The sequence below is a fragment of the Chanodichthys erythropterus genome, chromosome 17 (assembly GCF_024489055.1).
Source record: "Chanodichthys erythropterus isolate Z2021 chromosome 17, ASM2448905v1, whole genome shotgun sequence".
Classification (NCBI taxonomy): domain Eukaryota; kingdom Metazoa; phylum Chordata; class Actinopteri; order Cypriniformes; family Xenocyprididae; genus Chanodichthys; species Chanodichthys erythropterus.
Genome location: NC_090237.1, coordinates 18,756,544 through 18,782,233, shown reverse-complemented (window position 1 = coordinate 18,782,233; position 25,690 = coordinate 18,756,544). Strand labels below are relative to the sequence as shown.

At 37.5% G+C, this 25,690-nt stretch overlaps 1 protein-coding gene across 2 annotated transcripts in view; it reads right to left on the bottom strand.

Moving 5' to 3' along the window:
- Window positions 1–25,690, bottom strand: part of rtn4rl1b (reticulon 4 receptor-like 1b) — a 226,541-nt gene that overhangs the window by 133,010 nt on the left and 67,841 nt on the right. The gene's annotated exons all lie outside the window — the stretch shown is intronic.

The following is a 25,690-nucleotide window of genomic DNA, read 5'->3' as shown; positions in this document are numbered from 1 at the left end:
CCACTATTGATGACATAATTTACAATTATATTAATTGCTGTTTGTCTCTAAAGAAATTGCTTTGGATGGGCAGCTTGTATTTTTTTGCATCATTTGCAACACAACCACAGCAGATTGATGCATGTGCTGTTTTGTGCATTCTTTTGAATTCACTTTGAATTTACAGCTGGTGGAGGGATTGTAATGCTCTGTTCAATGATTTTTGGAATCTTTGGATCCGGCCATTCATGTGGACATCAATTTGACACGGTAAACCTACCTAAACATCATTGTAAACCAGGTACACACCTTCAGTTTGAAAAATAATGTAGAATTCAAGGTGTTGCCCTTGCCTACAAATTCCCCAGATCTCAATCAGATTGAACAATTCCGATCCATGATGGCTCCACCTTGCAACTTGCAACAGAAGATATATATATATATATATATATATATATATATATATATATATATATATATATATATATATATATATATATATATATATATATATATATATATATATATATATATATATATATATATATATATATATATATATATACACACACCGATCAGGCATAACATTATGAGCACTGACAGGTGAAGTGAATAACACTGATTATCTCTTCATCACGGCACCTGTTAATGGGTGGGATATATTAAGCAGCAAGTGAACATTTTGTCCTCAAAGTTTATGTGTTAGAAGCAGGAAAAATGGGCAAGCATAAGGATTTGAGTGAGTTTGACAAGGGCCAAATTGTGATGGCTGGATGACTGGGTCAGAACATCTCCAAAACTGCAGCTCTTGTGGGGTATTCCTGGTCTGCAATGGTCAATATCTATCAAAAGTGGTCCACGGAAGGAACAGTGGTGAACTGGCGACAGGGTTATGGGTGGCCAAGGCTCATTGATGCTCGTGAGGAGCAAAGGCTGGCCCGTGTGGTCCGATCCAACAGACGAGCTACTGTAGCTCAAATTGCTCAAGAAGTTAATGCTGGTTCTGATAGAAAGGTGTCAGAATACACAGTGCATCGCAGTTTGTTGCGTCTGCATAGCTGCAGACCAGTCAGGGTGCCCATGCTGACCCCTAAAAGCTCCAACAGTGGGCACGTGAGCATCAGAACTGGACCACGGAGCAATGGAAGAAGGTGTCTTGGTCTGATGAATCGCGTTTTCTTTTACATCACATGGATGGCCGGGTGCGTGCAAGTCGCTTACCTAGGGAACACATGGCACCAGGATGCACTATGGGAAGAAGGCAATCTGGCGGAGGCAGTGTGATGTTTTGGGCAATGTTTTGCTGGGAAACCTTGGGTGCTGAAATCCATGTGGATGTTACTTTGACACGTACCACCAACCTAAACATTGTTGCAGACCATGTACACCCTTTCATGGAAATGGTATTCCCTTGTGGCTATGGCCTCTTTCAGCAGGATAATGCGCCCTGCCACAAAGCAAAAATGGTTCAGGAATGGTTTGAGTTGTGGATTTGGCCTCCAAATTCCCCAGATCTCAATCCAATCGAGCATCTGTGGGATGTGCTGAACAAACAAGTCCGATCTATGGAGGCCCCACCTCACAACTTACAGGAGGATCTGTTGCTAACATCTTGGTGTCAGATACCACAGCACATCTTCAGGGGTCTAGTAGAGTCCATTCCTTCAGGTCAGGTCTGTTTTGGCAGCAAAAGACGGACCAACACCATATTAGGAAGGTGATCATAATGTTATGCCTGATCAGTGTAATTAGGTTAAACTTAAATTTGAGGAAATTAATTGAACTTATATTACTGAATCAGAGATGCTTTAAATCAGTGCAACATTTAAGATGTATATTGACCGGCCATAGTTAGCAACACATTCAGATTTATCCATCTGAGTTGCTGCATAGCCACAGCAGTAAGCAGCAGCCGTTAGAACTAAGGTTGGTACTTACTGATAATGCAAATGTACCATGGACTGAATCCAAATAATACATTGTGATAAGTGACCTGCGGAGGTGGAATTGAATTCAAGTTCGGATCAAGCAATCAAATCGAGTGTGAAAACAACCTAAAAGCCCATGAATCTCTCCGTTTTAGGGTCAATGATGAATGCTACTTTGGTTAAAACTGATTAATCACAGTCAGCTCCCACCTGCTTTTGCCATGCTTGACATTTCAGAAAGTGCAGCCCTCCACCACGATGTAATTCATGATGAATGGCAATATAAAATACTCAATGACATATTGGTTTTTACTCTCCTTTGTTCTATTATTTCTCCTCTTATCTTGCCATAATCATATTGCCATAATGGAAATTATGCAAAACATTAACGTAATTACAATTTGTTGTGCTACATTTCTTTTGCACTTCTAAAAAGGATGCAGGATACTATAGGCACACAGTGTTTTTAAGTTGATTTGAACATTAGACCTCTGCTGAATGCTAAAACATCACACCATTAGTGAGTGCTAAAGTGCTAGCCCACTAGTGACCACTAAAACTCCAGACCTGTGATGAGTACTAAAACGGCAGAACATTAGACTACTGCTGAGCAATAAAACATCAGACCTCTAGAAGGTACTAAAATATTAGAGCTCTAATGAACTCTAAAACATTAGATCTCTAGCAAGCACCAAAACAATAAACCACTAGTGTACTGCAACATCAAACCCAGTGAGTTGCAGCCACTTTAGAAGCACTGACCTCTGGTGGGTGTTATTGAATGTGGTAGCTGTATAGGACATCTGGGCCTGCTGTGTTTGTGTACCTTAGTTCTGGGAACAATGCGTCCTTATTTCCCTGAAGGAGACAGGGAATGTGGACTGCATAACCCCTAAGCTCAAGGGCTCATTGATTGATTGTTTGTGGTGGGGCATGACCCTCAACAAAGGCAAGAGGTCCTTCCAGCAAACGTGTGCACACTGAACAGGAACTTCTGAATTCATAGGCACACGTAGCACATAGAATCCTGTCAAGAGTCCCTGGTGAATTGTGGCTTTGACTTTGAGAATACAATCACATCTTGCTTATCTGAGCAGGAGAAACGAGGCCTGAAAAGGAGGGAGAATGTGTGTAGATAGTCTGGTGACAACATGCAACATGGGATTATATGAGCAGGCTGTCCTTGAGCTTTTATGAATATTTATTTTTGGCATTGCAGCTGTTAAAGGACAGAGATTCATACTTTCACACCACATCATGTCACCAGTGTGTTTTCTTCATGTCTGTTATTTCTGTTTATGAAACAGCTCTTTGGAATATGTGACTACACTATGGATTTAAATATTTTTGTATAATTACTTTGAAACTTTAAAACTGACAGTTCAAAGTACTTGTAAAGTACTTGAGTAAATGTAACTAGTTACTGTACTTAAGTATCTTTTTGGCTACTTTGTAGGTGTACTGAGTATCAAAGATATTGGCAACTTTTACTCTCTGACTACATTTTTGAGCAAGTAAATGTACTTTTGTTATTTTCACTGGCATGTCTCTCAGGACTAATGCATCTCTGAGCCTACATTCAGCATGAAAAAGTAAAATACTTAAGTACTGTTAAAATCAAGTTCAAACGAACAGAATTTATTTACTAAATTGTGCACATGATTTATAAATCGAGGGAACCACTTAGTAAAGTATGCTGGTTTTTTCCTGAATGTCAGGTGCAGGACTCCGTAGAAATGTAATTTACTTTGTAACAATGTAAAAGTCTTTACTGCCACTTTGATCAATTTAATGCTTTTAATGCTTTAATTCTATCTATCTATCTATCTATCTATCTATCTATCTATCTATCTATCTATCTATCTATCTATCTATCTATCTATCTATCTATCTATCTATCTATCTATTACACTTTAAGCACTTATTCTCACATATTTCAACATAAATCATTATTTCTTTTTATTTATTTAGTAAGTAGCAGTGTATCAAGTAAAATAATGTGCAGACAGCCAGACATTATTGCAAAATAAACCCATTTGTATTTGGGTCCTGATCATCCATTTAGGTTTATTTTGCAATGATGACTACATTATCCCATTCATACTATTTATAAGTGTCTTCAAAGCTTTGTTTAATTCTTGTATGCACCTGTTAGGGTTAGAAAGACTCTCTGTATTTCTCTGTAGGTCACATTGATGTGTGGTCATTGTGCATGTCCCATGAACATCTTTGTTTCCTGGTTACATCTTAATCAGTCTAAGGCAGGGTGACGAAGTGCTTAGCATCACTCTCGACTCACAGACCACCACATGACTACACACACATGCTCTGCAGGTGAAGGCAGGTGCAGTAGGGGACGAAAGGAGACACTGGAGGAACAGACAGCCACCAAGCAGCTGTTAGACTCTGCCAGCCTGCAGCCGGTTATTTATTGCAGGGTTGGCTGGGAGCTCAGCATGGTGTCTGCAAACTGGGTCAACCTCTCTCTTTCCTCCTCTGCCTTGCCTTTTTCTCTCTCTCGTCTTCGCATTTAGTCTCGTTTTGCATACCGCCTCTGTTTATTTCCTAGTTCTTAGCCTGTTGTTGATAATCAATATAAATTTCTGTTTAATTTATGCTTTTTCTGCCTGAAGCGTCTGCACAAGCCTCTGTATGAAAACATGGATCCAACCCATTGATCAGTCCATATACCGATCTGTGTTATCTTTTTCTCTTTCTCGTCAAGTACAAAATAATTAATATACATGTAGCCAGAGCGACAGAAAGAGAAGTTGCAACTCCACTAATAATAAGCAGGTCGCACTACTGAAGCCCAGGCACCCCGTGTGCTTCATTAGCAGCCATTCGCTGTGATTCAAGAATCACATTTAGCATAATAAACGTGGCGGGCCTCTCTAGAGTCCGCATACACTCTCGCACACAGACGGGTTCCTGCTGAGAACTCTCGCTCAAAGGCGTTTTTCTTTCTCCAGGCTCCCTGGATGGCGCTGAAAGCCAGCGCATATGAGAGAAGAATGCGACACGAGAACTAATGCGGCTAGAGAGCATCAAGGTGCGTTTTGTCCCTAAACCTCAGAGAGCACTTGCTGCTCTGGCACATCTATGATTTCCACAGCTGACTAGTCTGTGCTGAGTCCAGCTCTGACTCTAAATGAGGCAGCACAATCCTTCTCAAACCTCAGAGTCTAAACACAGACCCTTCTCACCCTCTCTGTCGCCCCATAATTGCCTTCGAAATGTTCAGGGTTTAATACAAATAAAGCTCAAGTGAAAACATTTGTGGCATAATGTTGATTACCACACACACAAAATGGACTCTCCCCTTATTTTCTTAAAAAAAAAAAAAAAAAATCAAAGATGCAGTGAGTTATTTAAAATGGAAGTGAATGGGGCCAATTTTTCAATGAATTAAAAGCAGAAAAGTGCACAGAAAAATGTAAGTAGGTGGGTATTTTCACAATAAAATCAGGTAAAATCATTTGCTAATACTTTTAAAGGGATAGTTCAGAGATAAATGAAATTTCTGTCATCATTTACTCACCTTCATGCTATTCCAAAACTGTATGACTTTCTTTCTTCTGTGGAACACAAAAGACACTGTTTTGAATGTTTCAACTGCTTTTTGTCCTTGAATGAAAGTCAATGAAATTTTCATTGTATGGAAAAAAGAAAAGACTTAGTAATGTTAGCCATTCTGCTTACTTCTGCTAGAATAATCCTCAGTCCAAAATCCCACCTTTAAATACAAGCTTACTGTAAGCAATGTTAGCTGTTTTGTTAACTTCATCTAGATTAGAATAAGACTGTCTTATGAAAATGAACTATGATGTTACTATAGTAAGAATGTTTTTGTGTTTGATTAGCATTTTTATTACCATGGTTTTACTACAAAAATACCGTTGTTAAAATAGTTACTGAAGTAAAACAATGGTAAATTTGATGCAAATGGTAAATTTGTTTGGTAAAATGGTAAACTGATGTGAGTTGATGAATGTTTATATGTGAATAAAACCCTAAATTCAATCTGTTCATCATATAAAGCGATTGTGTCTCTGTCTCTTCAGAAAATGTGCACTAAACCGCTCAATTCATATACTGTAGCTTAGTTTTACGATCTTCATATGAACTAGTTATTATGAAGCATCAAAGTTTCAGTTGCGATCGATGGCAGTCTATGGAGGGACAGAAAGCTCTCAGATTTAATCAAAAAGATCTTCATTTGTGTTCCGAAGATGAACGAGTCTTACGGAGTTGCAATGACTTGAGGGTGAGTAATTAATGACAGAATTTTCTTTTTGGGTGAACTATCTCCTTAAGAAACTTGAACAAGCAAACAGATTGACAGGTAGAAAGTGCCACTCCTAAAAAGAGTGGATCGATCCTCCATAGAAAAGATATAGGTTTGGAGTGACAAGAGGGTGAGTAAATGTTCATTTTTGGTTGAACCAACCATTTAAGAGTCATTTTGTGAGATTCAGATTTGCTCAATGTGTTTCATTACATCTTGTTAACATTGCAGAATTCACAAAGTGAAAGACATGCAGAGATGTTCCCAATGCATCTCTACTAGGGCTGAAATGGTTAGTCGACATTATCGACAACGTTGACAATAAAAAATTGTCAACAAATATTTTTGTTGTCGAATAGTCTTTTGATCTCATACTGTATGATCTATTTGAAGGGGCTTGCAATAACGCGGTTTGACCAGTGGGGCGCTGTAGCGCAATACTGTAATGGAGAACTCCCGGATCGAATCCAATAGAAGAACACACGGTGCTTCGGAGTGCATAGTGCAAACGAAGTTGAACCCGTAAAATGTGGGAGTTTAAAATAGCATTAAACATAACGTTTAGCGTAACAACAAAAAATGCTGTCATGCAGGGCCACCAACTCTCATTCAAACTCCCTGTACGCCACACGTCCATTTTCTCACGCAGTGAAAGATACATAGCAGAGCATAGAGGACACAGACAGCGCGCCGACAGTGAGACTGAACAGGTTACTTTTGATATAAAACAAAGTCAAATTCTGTCAATTTTACTACGGGATTCAAACAATATATTTGGTTTTGGCGCTCTTTAATGTGGAGTGACAGATCGCTGTAGTGCAAGTGGCACGTAAACCTATACCTCTTCCTCTTTTCTGCTATTACAGCACGAAATAAACATGAATGAACATTAAAAAGTATGTTGAAAGATACAGTACAATTTACTGAAATTAATCCAGCTCTAATGTAATCACTTAATCAGAGTTTCAACCGCAGAAAGACTGCAATAAAACAGCTTGCAAACAAATATGTCACAAAATGTTACTTTTACCTCAGGAGAGCCATTCAGTGACCATAAACTCGATAGTTAGTAAAAAGACAAAAAACAAAAATCAAGAGAGGAGCCTTTTTCAGAAATTTTAGCACAATATTACATATTCATATTTTTAAAAAGTTATTACAATTCCCAGACTTAATAAAAACACAGTACGTCATTTTAACAGTACTTTTAACAAATTCATTAAAAATACACTTTCAAAAGCTAAAATGATTTCCTTGTTTTAATTATTAGTTAAAGGTGCCCTAGAATCAGAATTTGAATTTACCTCGGCATAGTTGAATAACAAGAGTTCAGTACATGGAAAAGACATAAAGTGAGTCTCAAACTCCATTGTTTCCTCCTTCTTATGTAAATCTCATTTGTTTAAAAGACTTCCGGAAAACACTCGGATCTCAACATAACACCGACTGTTACGTAACAGTCTGGATCATTAATATGTATGACCCCAATATTTGCATAATGCCAGCCCATTCGACGCATTAGACAAGGAAAGGCAGTATTAACGTCTGGATCTGTGCACAGACAAGGTAAGCAAGCAAGAACAACAGCGAAAAATGGCAGATGGAGCAATAATAACTGACATGATCCATGATAGCATGATATTTTTAGTGATATTTGTAAATTGTCTTTCTAAATGTTTCGTTAGCATGTTGCTAATACTGTTAAATGTGGTTAAAGTTATCCTCGTTTCTTACTGTATTCACGGAGACAAGAGTCGTTGCTATTTTCATTATTAAACACTTGCAGTCTGTATAATTCATAAACACAACTTCATTCTTTATAAATCTCTCCAACAGTGTAGAATTAGACGTTAGCCACAGAGCATAGCCTCAAATTCACACAGAATCAAACATAACCATCTAAATAAATACTTTACTCACATAATTCGAAGCATGCATACAGCATGCATGATAAACATCTTGTAAAGATCCATTTGAGGGTTATATTAGCTGTGTGAACTTTGTAAATGCAGTGTATAGTTGAGAGCTCGTGGGGCAGAGGAAACGCATCTCTTAAAGGGGCCGTGCTGAAAAAATCAGTGCATAGTTAATGATGCCCCAAAATAGGCAGTTAAAAAAATTAATTAAAAAAAATCTATGGGGTATTTTGAGCTGAAACTTCACAGACACATTCAGGGGACACCTAGGACTTATATTACATCTTGTAAAAAAACAATCTAGGGCACCTTTAAAGTATAACTCAGTATTTTAACTAATTGCTAGTGGAATAATCCAACAAAGCCTACTGATGAACCAGTATAATAATCGTTGATTAGTCGATTAATCGTTCCAATAATCGGTAGATTGATCAATTATGAAAATAATCCTTTGTTGCAGCTCTAATCTCTACACACATATACATGTGCACTCACACAGTTACACTGCCTCCCTCTGTTACTCACACACTCCGTTGTAGTAGGTGTCAGTGAACAAGAGAAGTGAAAGTGAACCGCACAGCTGGGGACTCTCTCGACGGGGGACTGCTACCAATTAATGTGGGGCCTCCATGCTCTGAGAAGCTGTGGTGTACAAAGACAAAGCGCCGTGTTTGTAATCTGGCCCAGTGTCTGGTGGCCAGACCATTCTCATCAATCCTGCTTGCAGCAGGAGGCCAGGGAGCGCATAGAGAGCCAGGCACGCGAGGGTCAGCCCATCAGCACTTTACTTTCTAGTCCTGCCCCGCAACACTCTCCCAGCACCCTTGTTTTGTTCCTAAATGCCAGTAGTCTTCTAGCTCTCTCCACTGCCCGAATCTTGAACTTTAAAATGTGTTCTAAGACAGATACTAAACTCACAATGTACAATAACTACAGTATGGTCCGCAAATTATAGTTTTAAACCTGCTGCACCCAAAAAATCCTATTTAGTATGTTCTCAACAATGATTTCACTGCAGGTGCCACCCTGAATTTTAGTCAGTTTGACTGCTCAGGTACTTGAGTACTTAAGGCGAGACGGTGGGTGATGGAGTGAGTTCTGTCTGCTCTACTCTCAATTTTTTTTTTTAAAGGTGCCCTAGAATGAAAAATTGGATTTATCTTGGCATAGTTAAATAACAAGAGTTCAGTACATGGAAATGACATACAATGAGTCTCACACCATTGTTTCCTCCTTCTTATATAAATCTCATTTGTTTAAAAGAACTCTGAAGAACAGGCAAATCTCAACATAACACCGACTGTTACGTAACAGTCGGGATCATTAATATGTACGCCCCCAATATTTGCATATGCCAGCTCATGTTCAAGCATTAGACAAGGGCAGGACGTCTGGATGTGCACAGCTGAATCATCAGACTAGGTAAGCAAGCAAGGACAATAGCGAAAAATAGCAGATGGAGCAATAATAACTGACATGATCCATGATATCATGATATTTTTAGTGATATTTGTAAATTGTCTTTCTAAATGTTTCGTTAGCATGTTGCTAATGTACTGTTAAATGTGGTTAAAGTTACCATTGTTTCTTACTGTATTCACGGAGACAAGAGCCGTCACTATTTTCATTTTTAAACACTTGCAGTCTGTATAATTCATAAACACAACTTCATTCTTTATAAATCTCTCCAACAGTGTGTAATGTTAGCTTTAGCCACGGAGCACCATCAAACTCATTCAGAATCAAGTGTAAACATCCAAATAAATACCATACTTACGCGATTAGACATGCTGGATGACAAACACTTTGTAAAGATCCATTTTGAGGGTTATATTAGCTGTTTGAACTTTGTTTATGCTGTTTAAGGCAAGCGCGAGCTCCGGGGGCGGGGATCGTGAGCATTTAAAGGGGCAGCAGCTCATATTTAATGATGCCCCAAAATAGGCAGTTAAAAAAATTAATTTAAAAAAATCTATGGGGTATTTTGAGCTGAAACTTCACAGACACATTCAGGGGACACCTTAGACTTATATTACATCTTTTAAAAAGACGGTCTACGGCACCTTTAAGAAAAAAATGTTGCTCAAATTGTGCACAAGGGCAGCACACTCAAAGGGACATCTCACCTCTAAAAGAATCATTGGATTACCTTAAAGGGATAGTTCTGTCATCATTTACTCACCCTCATGTTTTTACAAACCTGCAAAACTTCCGTTCAACTTCAGAACACAAACAAAGATATTTTTAATAAAATCTGAGCCAGTTCTGTACTCTCCATTGACAGCTACGCAACTGCACTTTGACGTTTCAAAAGTTCATAAAGAGACCGTAAAAGTATCCATATGAATTGAGTGGTTTAGTCCAAATTTTCTGAAGAGACACGATCACTTCAACAGTTTAAGCTTTTATTCACATATAAACACTGATCAGCGAACATAAACAAAAGCTCAACCGAACTTGCTTGATGCGCAAGAACAAACCTCTTGCGGACGCTCAAATGTGTTGCGTAACACATGTGAATGAACCTCATTGTTTCTTGCATGTCAAGCAGGCATGCTTGAGCTTTACCATAACTAATGTGTGCGCTGATGAATGTTCATTTGTGAATAAAAGCCTAAATTCAATCTGTTCATCATATAAAAAGAATATTTGGACTAAACCACTCAATTTAAATGGATTAGCTTTACCATCTCTTTCTTAACTTTTTGAAATGTCAAAGTGGCAGTTGCGTAGAAATAGCTCAGATTTTATTAAAAAATATCTTCATTTGGGTTCCAAAGATGAATGAAAGTCTTATTACAGGTTTGGAACAACATGAGGGTGACAGAATTTTCATTTTTGGGTGAACTATCCCTTTAAGGGATGATCACAGTGACATCACACGATTCTCATACTGTGATATTCACAGTGTGTGTAATACGTGAGCTCATTGTGAATTCAGATGATCCTCATACTGTGATATTCACAGTCTGAGTAATATGTGACCTCATTGTGAATTCAAAATGTTGAGCAGGTTGAGAGGAGGCAGTCACCGGGTGGACATTATACTTCCTGTTTCTCAACACTGGAAAAACGTGGATACGTCAGGATTTCTTAGCAAACCTTTTGTGCTGTACAGTTGTGTTCTGGACTCAGCGTGAAATTGTTACTCTGGAGAAAAGTTGAGTGGTCTCTTTAATTGCTATTCACATACGCTCATATGATATTATAATGCCAGTATGCACTGTGGCCTGGCCCTGTGTTAGTAGAGTACTGGCACATGGCCAGGTACATGTGAACCAGCCATCATGCTAGCTCAGGTGTAGAATCACCTAGCTTCAGTAATCACACCACTAATCAAACTGATTGTGTTGAAATATTGTTTTCTGTGTTTGAATTGGGGTATATAAGGTTCAAAGTTGTCCCTTTAAGGGTACTGCTGCAGTGACAAGTTGTTGTACCTTTTTTTCTGACAGTGTAGCATATTTTATCATACCCCATGTTTTAGGACAGCCTGTCAAAGTTAAAAATAGTTAAACTTTTAAAGACCCTGTATTCGGTTGCACTCCACTCCATCAGTTGTGCTCCATCTAGAAGTTTTTAGAATCTAAAAATGCATCTTCTGTGTCTCCAAAGTGAGTGTTGAGTGCTTTTCCAGCCTCAGACTGGAAGTCCCTGAGTACAACTGTTTGTGCCCTACAATCTAAGAGTATTTTGGTTAAGATTTATTAACAATGTTCACACCATTTTTTTTTTCTTTTCTAAATCTGTAGTGCAGTGCTTTGCAGGACAGAAAATAGTTTAAGGCTGCTTATACATTTGATTTACATTTGTGTCAAATGCATACCTGTACCTGTAACTCATTATAACATTAAAAGTGAAGTGTTTCGAAGTGACAAATTCACACAGTTAGTGTGTTTTCATTGATAAATCATTGCTGTCACTTCCAAATACTCAGGTACTCATTCCCTTCCCTGCTGCTACGCTGACAGTACAAACCCGTTTTACTGTACTACACAAGGAACCATTAGCATATCATTTTATGTCTGGCTCTATTTTTATCTCACCAGTTCCTATGGTCTCTTTGCTTGTAGCCAGTCAGAGAGGTAGAGGCTAGATTGTGAGATATGTAATTCAGTTACGTTATAGATACAGAAAGCCGAGATATATATAGTGAGAGAGTTCAGTGATGAGAGGTGGACATTGGTTCCTTCCCTATTCAACTGGCTGTGTAAATCTTCCCTCAGCTTATCTTCATCAAACTCCTCTCTGACATTTACTCACTGCATGGCTGTGGCCCACTCTAATAGCTTTAAAGAAAGTGCTTGTCCATCTGTCATTTTTTCATCTCTCTCTTCTCCCTTGAGGGCCCTGCAGATATTTCTCCTATTTTTTCCTCTCCTCTGTTCATTTGTCTTTCTCATTCCGGCCCAAAAAATTCCACAATGCCTCGCCTCTGTCAGCACAACCCCCCTTATTTTCCATTTGTTTAAAGTGATAATGGAGACAAAAATCTTAAAGGGTTAGTTCAGCCTAAAATGAAAATTCTGTCATTAATTACGGTCGTTCCACACCCGTAAGACCTTCGTTCATCTTTGTAACACAAATTAAGATATTTTTGATAAAATGGGCGATTTCAAAACACTGCCTCATGAAGCTTCGAAGCTTTACGAATCTTTTGTTTCAAATCAGTGGTACGGGGCGTGTATCAAACTGCCAAATTCACGTGATTTCAGTAAATGAGGCTTCGTTACATCATTCGAAACGTTTCGAAATTTTAATGGTTCACGTGACTTTGGCAGTTTGATTCGTAAAGCTTCAAAGCTTCAGGAAGCAGTGTTCTTAAATCACCTTTCACTAGATATAAGTCGTTATTTTATTTTTTTTGGGCACAGAAAAAGTATTTTCGTCGCTTCATAACATTAAAGTTGAACCACTGTAGTCACATGAACTATTTTAAATACGTCTTTAGTAGCTTTCTGGGCATTTTAAAGTGTTAATTATCTTGCTATCAATGGAGGTCTCACTGAGCCATTGGATTTTTATCAAAAATATCTTAATTTGTGTTCCGAAGAAGGACTTGCGGGTGTGGAACGACATGAGGGTGAGTAATTTCTGACTTTTGATTTTTGTGTGAACTAACCCTTTAAGTTACTCCACCCAAAAACCTCTTCCCTCTTCCTCTTCTCACTGCATAATTACCCTTGCCGGTTTGCGCGCCTTCTCCTAATTTGATCTTCAATAATGACAGAGATAGATCTAATTCATTTTCATCCTTCTTTCATAAGGAAAACTGATTGTTTTGTCCCCTCGCCATTATAGAGACATAGCTCATATATTATTCAAAACCGCTGCCCTTTAGTTAGATTAAATATGCAATGCAAGCTTTGCTTGTGAGTCTGCATGTTTGTCACTTAGATTGCAGTGTGTACATTTAATAATGTGAATGTTGAAGACACAGAGATGACGCATGTGCTATATATGTCTGCAGGTGCTAGCGAGCGTGTATGTGCGAGCTGTCAGCCTTTGTGACTCCTGCGTGGATTACATGAAGACGGCTGTCGAGTTGGCAGCCATTTCGATAAGGCAAGCAACTTTGTTTGCCCACCAAATTGATCACGTTATGTCTGAGCGTGTTACCCCAAAGCCTAGTTTTATTGCCAGTGACAGTGACAGGTACTGTTGGAGGAACGGTGTTGAAAGTGAGTGAGAGCCCAGTTATCAATGTCCCCATCAGCAATGCCGCTCAAAAGCCTCTCGCAACAGATGCCACCACGGTACAACAGGCTAGTGCTTCAGCTTGGTTGAAGCTCCCTAACTGCCAAAGCTCAGCTTTTATTTGTGTCAGCTCCACGGACAGTTCCCTGCATATAGTTCAGGCAGAAGCGTGACTGTCAAGAGCTTTCGTGGCAGCTGTGTTCTGTGATGCACAGAAAGCACCAAAATCAACTCAATAGCAGCATGCATTTGATCTCCATCTTATGAAGTTCTGTTTATGCCATTGCAATCGACTCTAATGGCGGTCGGGTAATCCACAGGCTGATGGGAAGAATGCGTTAAGGCTGCTGTTTTTCCCTCTCTGATCCCTCTGTAGTCTAAACAAACAGTCTCGAAGCCATTACAAATGTCAGGCGAAGCAAAACAGCCAAATGTGTCTGCACCATGACGCATAGCCGTTTATGTGTATAATGCTGGATGCTTTGCTCCTATAACCCTTCCTGTCACATTTCCAGTTATATTATCTCCATTCTGGAGTCAGTGGCTCCAACCCCCAGCTCCCTATAGAGCAGACATTTTATAGCCGCCTCAGAAATATATATTTTCCTTGAATGGTTTTTACTTCACACCATTGATGGCACCATGACAGATGTTGTGTTTTACAGTCTGTATCTTTCTTTCCCATACACATACACTTTTCTGCCGGTGATGCAAAGAAAAAAAAAATGCATTTGCAATGGATTCAAAACAGCCATTATCTCAGTTTCATCATTATAAATCTTTGGTACCATAAGCAGCTCCACAGAACTCTTGATGTGAGGTGAGAGGGAACAGGTGGGTTCATTTAATTGGCAAGATTGCATTGACATAAAAAAACACAACTGTGAGGAATCCCATTTCATCCTGCAATGAACAACATGTTACATTGAGATGGGGCGGGGCTTATGTTCTCTTGGCGTTCGTGCAGGTGTTAAGAAGTCTTTTACATGAATAGCAGTTGTGCAATTATCACACTGGTGATGTCAACTGCACGCAGTTGCTCAGTAAGAGCGAAGTCTAATATAAATGTGCAAGAGACCAGCAGGTGATACAAGCTCTTATTTTAGTCTGCATGATCAAAGATAAGAATGTGTGTTAACATACAAAGAAACAACAGGAACAGAGGAACTGCCAAAGTGAAGACGTAGCATCACGGCTGATCCGAGAGCAGCGCATTCATGCAGATATTAAAGGGCAGTAAAGTCGAGGGTGCTTCGAAGAAGTCACTATTTAAAAAAACTGCATTCAAACTGCAATGCAACATCATGGTTGATCAATTTAGAACAGTCTACATGTGAAACAATTCTGCATACCTCATACAGTTGCAAGAAAAAGTATGTGAGCCACTTCAAAATTTTAACAAAATAATAGGGATCATACAAAATGCATGTTATTTTTTATTTAGCACTGACCTGAGTAATATATTTGACATAAAATATATTTACATATAATCCATAAGATATAAAAATAGCCGAATTTATTAAAATGACCCAGTTCAAAAGTTTGTGAACCATTGATTCTTAATACTGCGTGTGGTTACCTGGATGATCTACGACTGTTTGTTTTGTGACGGTTGTTCATGAGTCCCTTGTTTGTCCTGAGCAGTTAAACTGAGCTCTGTTCTTCAGAAAAAATCTCCAGGTCCTGCAGATTCTTCAGTTTTCCAGCATTTTTTGCATAGTTGAACCCCTTACAACAGTAACAAGATGCAAATGTATGGTGCAAGATGCATAGTATGCACACAAATTGTGTAAATAATCTATTTTTTAGTTTCATTTGTATAGATTATCTTCAGTTTTTAATGAAATAAAGTATTATAAACTAAATATTTATGTAACAATTATACAATATATTGCTTTATATACTTTCTCCACCATCTTTTCACTAAACTTGTCACAACACATTCTGAAATGCTGCTTTAAAATTTGGCCTTAACGAGGCAGTACAAATTAAGATGCCAATCTTTGGGAACATTTTTCTCATTAAGAGCGAAATGATGCCTTAAAAATGCTGCTTCCGTAGGCTGCTCACTAGGTTTTGGAACAGAGCAAGGGTGATATTGTGACAGATGATCCGACAGTGTGTTAATCTGGTGTTTTGCAAATGCTCTGCAGGGAGACTGTTTTATCCCTTAATGGTCACAGTTTCATCAACAAGCGTCTTGATTAGAGCTTTGGATTAATCAGGTATGATCATTTAGGGCTAAAAGAAAGAAAATCACACACACACTCAGATTTAGTAGACCATCAGAATGCAGATCACATAGCGTTTTGTTAGTGTCAGGTGAGGCTGGCTGTTAACATGCAATTCACGAGTTCACACGTTCATATAATCCTTGAGATAGATGAAGGTAAACATATTTGGCTTGCCGTCTGTGATGGAAGGCTTGAGTTGAGTCAAGCTCTAAATCCTCTCCAGACTATTTAATCAAGTTAATATCATATCAAATATAAAGTGTGTTCCAAAATTCTGAGATTACATTGAAAGTCTGTGATTAAAAATCCAATTTTAAACCTGGAAGTAAACAAGGTTTTAAGATTTTGAAAAATTTACAGAAAAGAAACATTGTATGAAACTACTGTAGAAAAAGCATCACACTAGTGGTCTTGTGGACCCCGGTGGTGGAGGATACTGAATTAAGTGAGGTAAGCAACTGCTTATATTCCCTTGTATTGTGATTGACAGGATTAGATGAACATGTTTCTCCTTAACTTCAGCTCCAATGAGCCAAATATAGTTTTTAGTATCAGTGGGTCAGTCAGAACACATTCAGAAATGTTCACAGTAGTAATTAAGTTGTTAGTAGAAGTTTGGTTGTTAGTTGTTAGTGGTTATAGAGACACCAAAAAAACTGTTGTAAACTATTCAGTGCAGTGCATTCAGTTAGTAGTTTCCATTAAATATGGTATGTTATTAAGAAGCAAGCACTTTGAAGTTCAAGCATTAAAGAGGAAACAGCATTGAAAGGGATTAGATTTGTGCCAGAAGTACTTGAGAGACTTGAGAGACTTGAGAGAGAATGAAATTGCTTAATTTAAATGACAACTTTGGAAGTATAAATGAAAACTCTAAAATCAGGAAACCTGTCAACAAAAAAAGGTATTTAGATGTTTGTTTTTCCCCCTTTAAAGTATTTTTATTCTCTCTAAATGTAACACTTTTATATTTATATATCCAATATTAGAGATGTGTAATGCAGCAGTATGTCAAGTCAATAGTTAGATTTAAAAAACAAAGTTTTAGTATAATATAAATGTCACATTTGTGTTAAATATCAGATCTAGATGTTTCATAATAGACCTGTTGCTGTCTATTATGTCATTAAAATTAATAAATTATATTATAACTAATAACTTTATTTCTTTATTACTGACAGTTTAGTTGCATAATTAATTGAAATAATGTTTAATTATAGATATGCCTCAAAGCTACATGTCATCACTTTAATGTAATTTGTTAATAATTATATTAATATTTAAGTTTTTTAAATAAAGGAGTGTGTTCAATATCATATTACACTGTAAAAAAAATTCCATTAAATTTACAGTAAAAAAAAAAAAAAAAATGGCAGCTGTGTTTGCCAGAAATTTACTGTAAAAATACAGTAACACATTTCAGGATTTACAGATTTAACTTAAATTTACAGTTAAAAAAAAAAATTATTTCATTAAATGATAAAATGTTAATTTACCAACCTATTGAAGTACTAATATCTGTTTTGTACCTTAGTAATACACTGAGAACCACCAAACACAGTGGTGATGAGTCAAAGCTCATCACAAGCAGCTTTTCCACAAGCTGAGAAGAACTATACTAACATATAGAAGGTGCACACAGTGTCATTCACACAAACACTAAACACCATCATGGTAACATGGTTAAAAATGCAATAAACTTTAATTTAACAACATTAGATGTAACATAAAACCCTATTGTACATAACTGATTAGAAAAAAAATATGAAAAACTAAGAAGATACAGTTATTTCAACAAAACATACATCGAATGTAAAGTGTCACTTTTGTGGGAATGTAAATTTACAGACTTTCACTGTAAATTATACAATGACTTGTTATTTTTCACTTCCAAAAACTGTAAATGTAATGGTATTTTACTGTAAAATTACATTAAATGTACCATTAGATCTATTACAGTTATTCACTGTGTATAGTATGGAAACGTTCTGTAAACCAAATAACTGTAGCATTTTTACAGTCTTTTACCGTTAAAATCATGATCGTTTTTTTACAGTGTACACTGTAAAAAATGACCATGATTTTAACAGTAAAAGACTGTAAAAATGCTGCTGTGAAAAACTGTCAATTGGTTTACAGAAAGTTTCCATACTATATACAGTGAATAACTGTAATAGATCTAACGGTACATTTAATGTAATTTTACGGTAAAATACCGTTAAATTCACAGTTTTTGGAAGTGAAAAATAACAATTCACAATTGACAGTCCCACAATTCCCTGCGTGACACTTTACATTTGATATATTTTCGTTGAAATAACTCTATATAATAGAAATAACTTTCTTCTTAGTTTTTCTCATTTTTTTCTAATCAGATATGTACATTAGGGTTTTATGTTACATCTAATGTTGTTAAATTAATGTTTATTGCATTTTTTAAATGTCATGCATGTTCCCATGATGGTGTTTAGTGTGTGTGTGAATGACACTGTGTGCACCTACTATATGTTAGTATTGTCCTCCTCAGCTTGTAGAAAAGCTGCTTGTGATGAACTTTGATTCATCATGTGACTCTTATCACCACTGTGTTTGATGACTGTCAGTGTATTATAAAAGGTACAAAACAGATATTAGTACTTCATTAGGGTTGGTAAATTAACATTATATCAGTTAATGAAATACGTTATTTTACCGTAAATTTAACCAATTTTTTTTTTACGTTGCTACTGTATTTTTTACAGTAAAGTTCTGGCAACCACAACTGCCGTTTTTTTTACCGTAAATTTTACTGGGATTTTTTTTTACAGAGTAGTTCTTGCTGCGATATTGAGAAAGGCCTACTGAAATATTGGTACCATGAAAATATCTCTGATGCAAATCTAATCCCATAGCATTAAAGCCACAAACTGCAGTTAGTGGTTAAACTGGCATGAGATGCATATTAGTGCTAACAGAAGCAGATAATTTGACACATGCTGTACTGAACTGCAAAGATCTATCTATCATAGGTTAAATCAGTTGAAAGATCAGCAGGATTGGCAGAGCAAAGAAAGTGGGCAGCACAGAGAAGAAAGCAGGTATATAAAGAGACTGGAGTGTGTTTGAGGTGAGTACTGAGATAGTAGTGACAGGCTCTCATTGCCTGCCATACTCTGCCTCAGAGCAGACCGGTCTCTCCCCTGTAGCCTGCAGTGGTGGACAGGTGACAGGTGCATAAACACACACACACAAACACACACCACATTCTGCACTCTCACAGAAGTGCAGTCGCCACAAAGCTGATACCATACCAACTCACATACACATGCACAAAGAAAGGCACCCACAAAAAGCAAAGATAAACCCATTCATAAACGACACTGAGAACAAAATAGTTTTGTTTTTAAGCATATAACAATCTCAATTTGTTTTTTTAAAAAATGCTAGAACTAGAAAGACAAAAATGGTTTACCAATGAGGCAAGAAAGAACTTACCGTAATTCAAGATAAATTCTCTTAAAATATTTGTATTCTCATCAACTCATTAAGAATATCATAACACTGCTAAAAAAATAATTCATTTATGGAAGCCTGTTTCTGCTTTAGAGTAAAACGAATATTGTGACTCTTGCAATGTCACCCTATCTCTATCTTGCAGTGTGATTTTATGTCTTACAATATATATTTCTCACTTTTGCAATTTTATTTCTCATAAATGTGGGTTTATATCTTGCAAAGTCACTTTAATTCATACAATATGACATTATATCTGACAATGTCATGTATTTCTCACGTCTGCAACTTTATTGATCCAGCTACAACTTTATTTCACATTATTATGGGTTTATATCTCACAATATGACTTAATGTCTTACAATGTGACTATATTTCTCACTTTAATTCACACTATTGCAACTTTATTTCTCATACAGTCAGGGCCGGCAAAACCGCTGGGCAAACTGGGCAATTGCCCAAGGCGCCACACCAAAGCCACTAGATGACAAGCATGCAACCATTAGCCAAAAAAGCATAACAGCTAATGCTAATGCTAATGCTGCGGTAAAGACTGCCAGCATGCAGGAAAGAAGACCAGAGACCATTACATGATAGGCTGAGAGGTGCCGCACATGATTAAGTTAGCCGTTACGCTTTCTCCAATGGTAAGAGACATAGACCCTCTCATCTCCCTATAATAATACAATCTCTTGCTACAACATGACAAGCATGATCGACAATGTCTTCCCCGGGATTTTGATTGACAGGCAATCTAACCAATCATAACACCGAATCTGCCGTTATGTCCAAAGCAGTCAGGGGAGTTAGTAGATTAACGTCGGTGGACTTGAACTCAAAAATGGTGTGTACTGACATCTTTCCGCGGTTGAAACAACATTCCTTCTGATGTTCATTCATGTTTATTTGATGCTATAAATTAACAAGTAGGAAGAGATGATCGGTTCAAGAGCCGCTTAAACTGAGGCGCTACAGCGAACTGTCACGACACATTAAAGAGCCACAAAACGGTATTTGTTGTTTAAAATCCTTTAGACCAAATTTGAGACTTTGTTTCATATCAAAAGTAACCTGCGCTGTCTTGACTGTCGGCACGTTGTCAGTGTCCTCTTTGCTCTGCGATGTATTTTTCACTCTGTGAGAACATGATGTGTGACGTGAGAGCGGCATGTCTTGGACATAGCAACAGTAACTAAAGGGCGTGGATCTTTGCGAACGGTCAAATTGAGCACCAAATCTGTCACAAATTGGATTACTCCAAGATAATTGAAGAGTTCACAGCAGTCAAAGGTCCTCTTTTAAATGCTGAGTCAACGGTATTAATTCATTACACCTGACCAGTAGGGGTCAATATAATAAATTGGCATTTTTTTCCTTTTAAAAATTTGACTGTAGGGGGCGGAATATTCCTATTTTGGTAAGAGGGCTGGATTGTCTTCCCCCAGCCCTGCATACAGTAATTGTGGATTGATATTTTGCAATGTGACTTTAAATTTTACAGTATATAAATATACAATACACAATGTGACTTTACTTCTGACAATGTGAATATTTCTTATTTTAAAGGGTTAGTTCACCCAAAAATGAAAAGGATGTCATTAATGACTCACCCTCATGTCGTTCCAAACCCGTAAGACCTCCGTTCATCTTCGAAACACAGTTTAAGATATTTTAGATTTAGTCAGAGAACTTTCTGTCCCTCCATTGAAAATGTGTGTACGGTATACTGTTCATGTCCACAAAGGTAATAAAAACATCATCAAAGTAGTTCATGTGACATCAGTGGGTTAGTTAGGCGTTTTTGAAGCATCTAAAATACATTTTGGTCCAAAAATAACAAAAACTGCGACTTTATTTAGCATTGTCTTCTCTTCCGGGTCTGTTGTATATCCGCTTTCACTCCACAGTGACGCTGCTTCTTCTTTCCTGTTTTACGGCGGTTGGCATCAAGTTTATTGGTGCAATACCGCCCCCTTCTGCTCCGGACAGTGACGCAATTAGGACATCCGCGACATGCACACCTACGCACCATTTAAAAAAATATAGCAATACCAAAATACAAACAATGTAGAATAGCTTGAATAAAGCGTGTGTCTCCCTCAGACTGTAAACGAAGCTCGGGCGCACTAGATAACACATCATCAGCGTCACTGTCCGGAGCAGAAGGGGGCGGTAATGCACCAATAAGCTGGATGCCAACTGCCGTAAAACAGGAAAGAAGAAGCAGCAGCAGCGTCACTCTGGAGTGAAAGCGGATACACAACAGACCCAGAAGAGAAGACAATGCTGAATAAAGTAGTAGTTTTTGTTATTTTTGGACCAAAATGTATTTTCGATGCTTCAACAAATTCTAACTGACCCTTTGATGATGGTTTTATAACCTTTCTGGACATGGACAGTATACCGTACATACACTTTCAATGGAGGGACAGAAAGCTCTCGGACTAAATCTAAAATATCTTAAACTGTGTTCCGAAGATGAACGGAGGTCTTACGGGTTTGGAATGACATGAGGGTGAGTCATTAATGACATAATTTTCATTTTTGGGTGAACTAACCCTTTAAGCAGGCTTTCATATCTACAGTATGTGCTGACATCCTGTGTGAATGGCTCTGGTTAAAACAACTGGCTTTATTTATTTTGAGTTGGACTTACTGCAATATCACACAACTAGGCAGCAGTGGCACTTTATGGGGAAAAAAAAGAGGGGAAGGGACTGAAAATACATTCCGTCCCGGACATGATTGCTGTGGACAGCACTCTCTTTGATGCCAGGAAAGCAAAGGTTAATCTGAGGCTTTCTCACCTCCTGTTTTCTCCGCTTCTCTCTCTCACTCTCTCCATCCCTCTCTTCCTCATGCTGCTGAGCCATGCATCTTGCTTTCATAACACACTGGACATACACTTAATAAAGCCTAGCCTTTTTCTCGTGGGTGAGAGCCTTCATTACTCCAGAGATGCATGAAGAATAATGATAGACCTCTTCAGAAGGGGATTTCAGAGAAAAGATTCCTAAAGCAGATTCCATCAGAGGCTGTATATGCTATAAAAATGATTCATCATCAAGTTAATAATAATGGAAAATAACCAAAGATTTATCTGATTATTGTAGTTTTTTTTGTGTACTGACTATTCCAAAGTTCTGATAACTTATAACTTTTAGGAAGTAATGCATCTTCATGTGGCTTTTCTATTACAAATTACTCCGTAGAATTACAGTTCCATTTACCTTCTTCCCAGCATGTGCTGTAGAATAATTAATATGCATCATTATTTGACCAATTGGCTTTTTTTTTTTTTTTTCCACAGTTGTTGATTTTGTTGCAAGATGTAGTAATTTATCTTGTCGGATGTGATGTCAGGATGCGTTTTTCCTCTAATTGATCATTTAAATGATCAGATAGTTATTTTTTACCTTTGTCATGTTGAACCTAGTTAATTTTGAGTTTTGTATGTGTCATTTTAAAGTTTTTTTTGTCTTATGAGTGTTCATGCGATGAGTATTTATGTGCATAGGCACTGATTTATGTTTCTGCTGGTGGGTGGCCCCCAGCAGGCTACTGTAGTTTCTTTTCCATTCAATGGTGTGCTTGATGAATGAATTACACTAAAGATATCTTTTAACGTGAAGAGAAATGCATGGACTGCAAATACATTACCAACCAAATAAAAGCACATTCTATCCATGAGTAATGTCACAATCGTGCTCCCATCTCATGATATAGCATATACCAGTAGTGGTTCACTAAATAAAATTCAATAAATACCTATTTACAATAAACACTTAACTCAAAAATAACTAATAAGTAATAAAATTGCTAGAGAACTTGCTGACTAAAATCAGCTTGAAATGCTACAGTATCTCATGAAACAAAGGTGAATTCGTAATTTCTTTACAATTTAAAGGTAGGCCTACACTGTGTTACTTCATCAGTCAATTGTGAAAGTCTGGTGGTTGAAAGCTTCTGGCAATGTTAAATCCAGGAGAGAAGACAATTCTAGAGAAAGAGCAAGAATTTTTGTGCGAGAATGAAATAAATCTGCCTGTGAGTGCAGAGATTTGTTACATGGATGCGCTCTCGACATTTGTCATTAAAATAATGCCATAGATATGGCCTCAAATGAACTATAAAAACGGGAAGAAAGTCGTGTCTGACAGCTGCAATCTTTTTTTATTATTATTTAAAATGAATGGAGAATTTGTTGTGTTTTTGCATGGGTGCTTGAGCCCCCCTATGTTTATGTGATTGTCAATAGTTTAAGACAGCAAGCACTTTGCTCCCCAAGACATACGCATTTAACATAAAGCATATATTATAATATTGAATTAAATTAAATTATAAATTCAAATGGAATTTAGTATAATTTAATTTAAATGTATAGATTAGATTACTTTTTAAATGATTCATATTAAATAATCTAAGACTAGTAACTTAATGTAATTTAGAGAATTTAAGTTGACTTTTTTTATTGAGACCAGGGGAGTGAGGTTTACTCGCACAGATCTTACTACCTCGCCTCCATTACACTCACCCCCCAAAAATCTCACTCTCATCCGGGTCACGGGTCAATGTAACCCCTTTGGTTCTACTCGCACCGCTCCAAGCTGGATTCGAACCAGCATTTACACCGTTCTCTCGATTTGTCCTACCTTGTCAGATTTTGCTACCTCCCATTAAAACAACAGGTAGCACAATTCAACAGTGAAAATGCCAAAATCATATTCATGTGGTTTCAGGCTTTATTAACATCCATACCTACCCATACCCTAAACCTGCATGTGCAGTAAGTCCTGGTAGGACAATCTGACGGGTAGGATGAAATGTCAGGACACTGGCATGGGAGGTGGGCACACTAAAAAGGACGCCAAAGACCACAGCATCTAGTGTTAGTCATCTAGCTGGCCTCCATTTATATATACAGTAGTCAACATTTGAAGTGGATCAAAAATGATCATCAAAGTTGTCCTAAGAACTAAGAAGAGGGTTTTAGGACAACTTTGATGAAAGGTTTTGACCCACTTCAAATGTTGACTAATACATAGAAGTCGCACGGGTATATTTGTAGCAATAGCCAACAATACATTGTGTGGGTCAAAATTATCGATTTTTCTTTCATGCCAAAAATCATTAGGAAAAGATCATGTTCCATGAAGATATTTTGTAAATTTCCTACTGTAAATATTTCAAAAATGTATTTTTGTGAGTGGGCACGCATTGCTAAGGACTTCATTTGGACAACTTTAAAGGCGATATTTTGATTTTTTTTTTTTTTTTACTCCCACAGATTCCACATTTTCAAATTGTTGCTATATATATATATATATATATATATATATATATATATATATATATATATATATATATATATATATATATATATATATATATATATTACTTATAATAATTAATTAGATTGATTAAACTGAAAAAAAAATCCACAAACTATTAGCTTAAAAAAAATAAAGTACAACAAACTTTTATATAATGATTTTATATAGAGCTTATATATAGTTTCTGTGTGTCTAGTGAAAACACAGAAGGGTTAAGCTTGACAGATGTAGGCTGCAGCGGGGCCTCAGGTGCTGGGTTGTTTTAATGAGATGGAGGAAGCTGTGTGGACTGAAGATCTAGCATTTGTTGCCATTGCACACTGATTGGTCATTTAATGATCATTACGCCAATGCCGCCTGCCCCCCACCACCATGGTTGGCTCTGATAATCTGTCCCTCTGATGAATCTTTCACATCCGTGGCTGTCTGAGATATCAGACCAGAGTTGTATGGGCAGAGTTATACAGCGAGGCATGGGAGAGAGAGAAGCAGTCTACTGTAAGTCGCACCTACACTGTCGCATCGCAGCACATTGACCATCACCATTTAAATGCATTCGGCCCTTGCACCTTAAATCGCTTGAGTCGACTTTGCTGACCCCCTGTGCCTGGCCCTCTGAATGAGAGGAGAGTAATTACTGTTGTCTAAGTGGTAATGGGAAATCTGTGTCACGGGCACACGCTCTGCACATAAACTCGCATGCACTGAATCGCTCAGCTGCAATCGGGAGACCGTAATCAGTTTGGATTTGCCATTACGTACGCTCTGCACTTCAGTGGGGCCTGCTGTGCACCTGTGATATGGATGTTGGTTAACAGCAGTG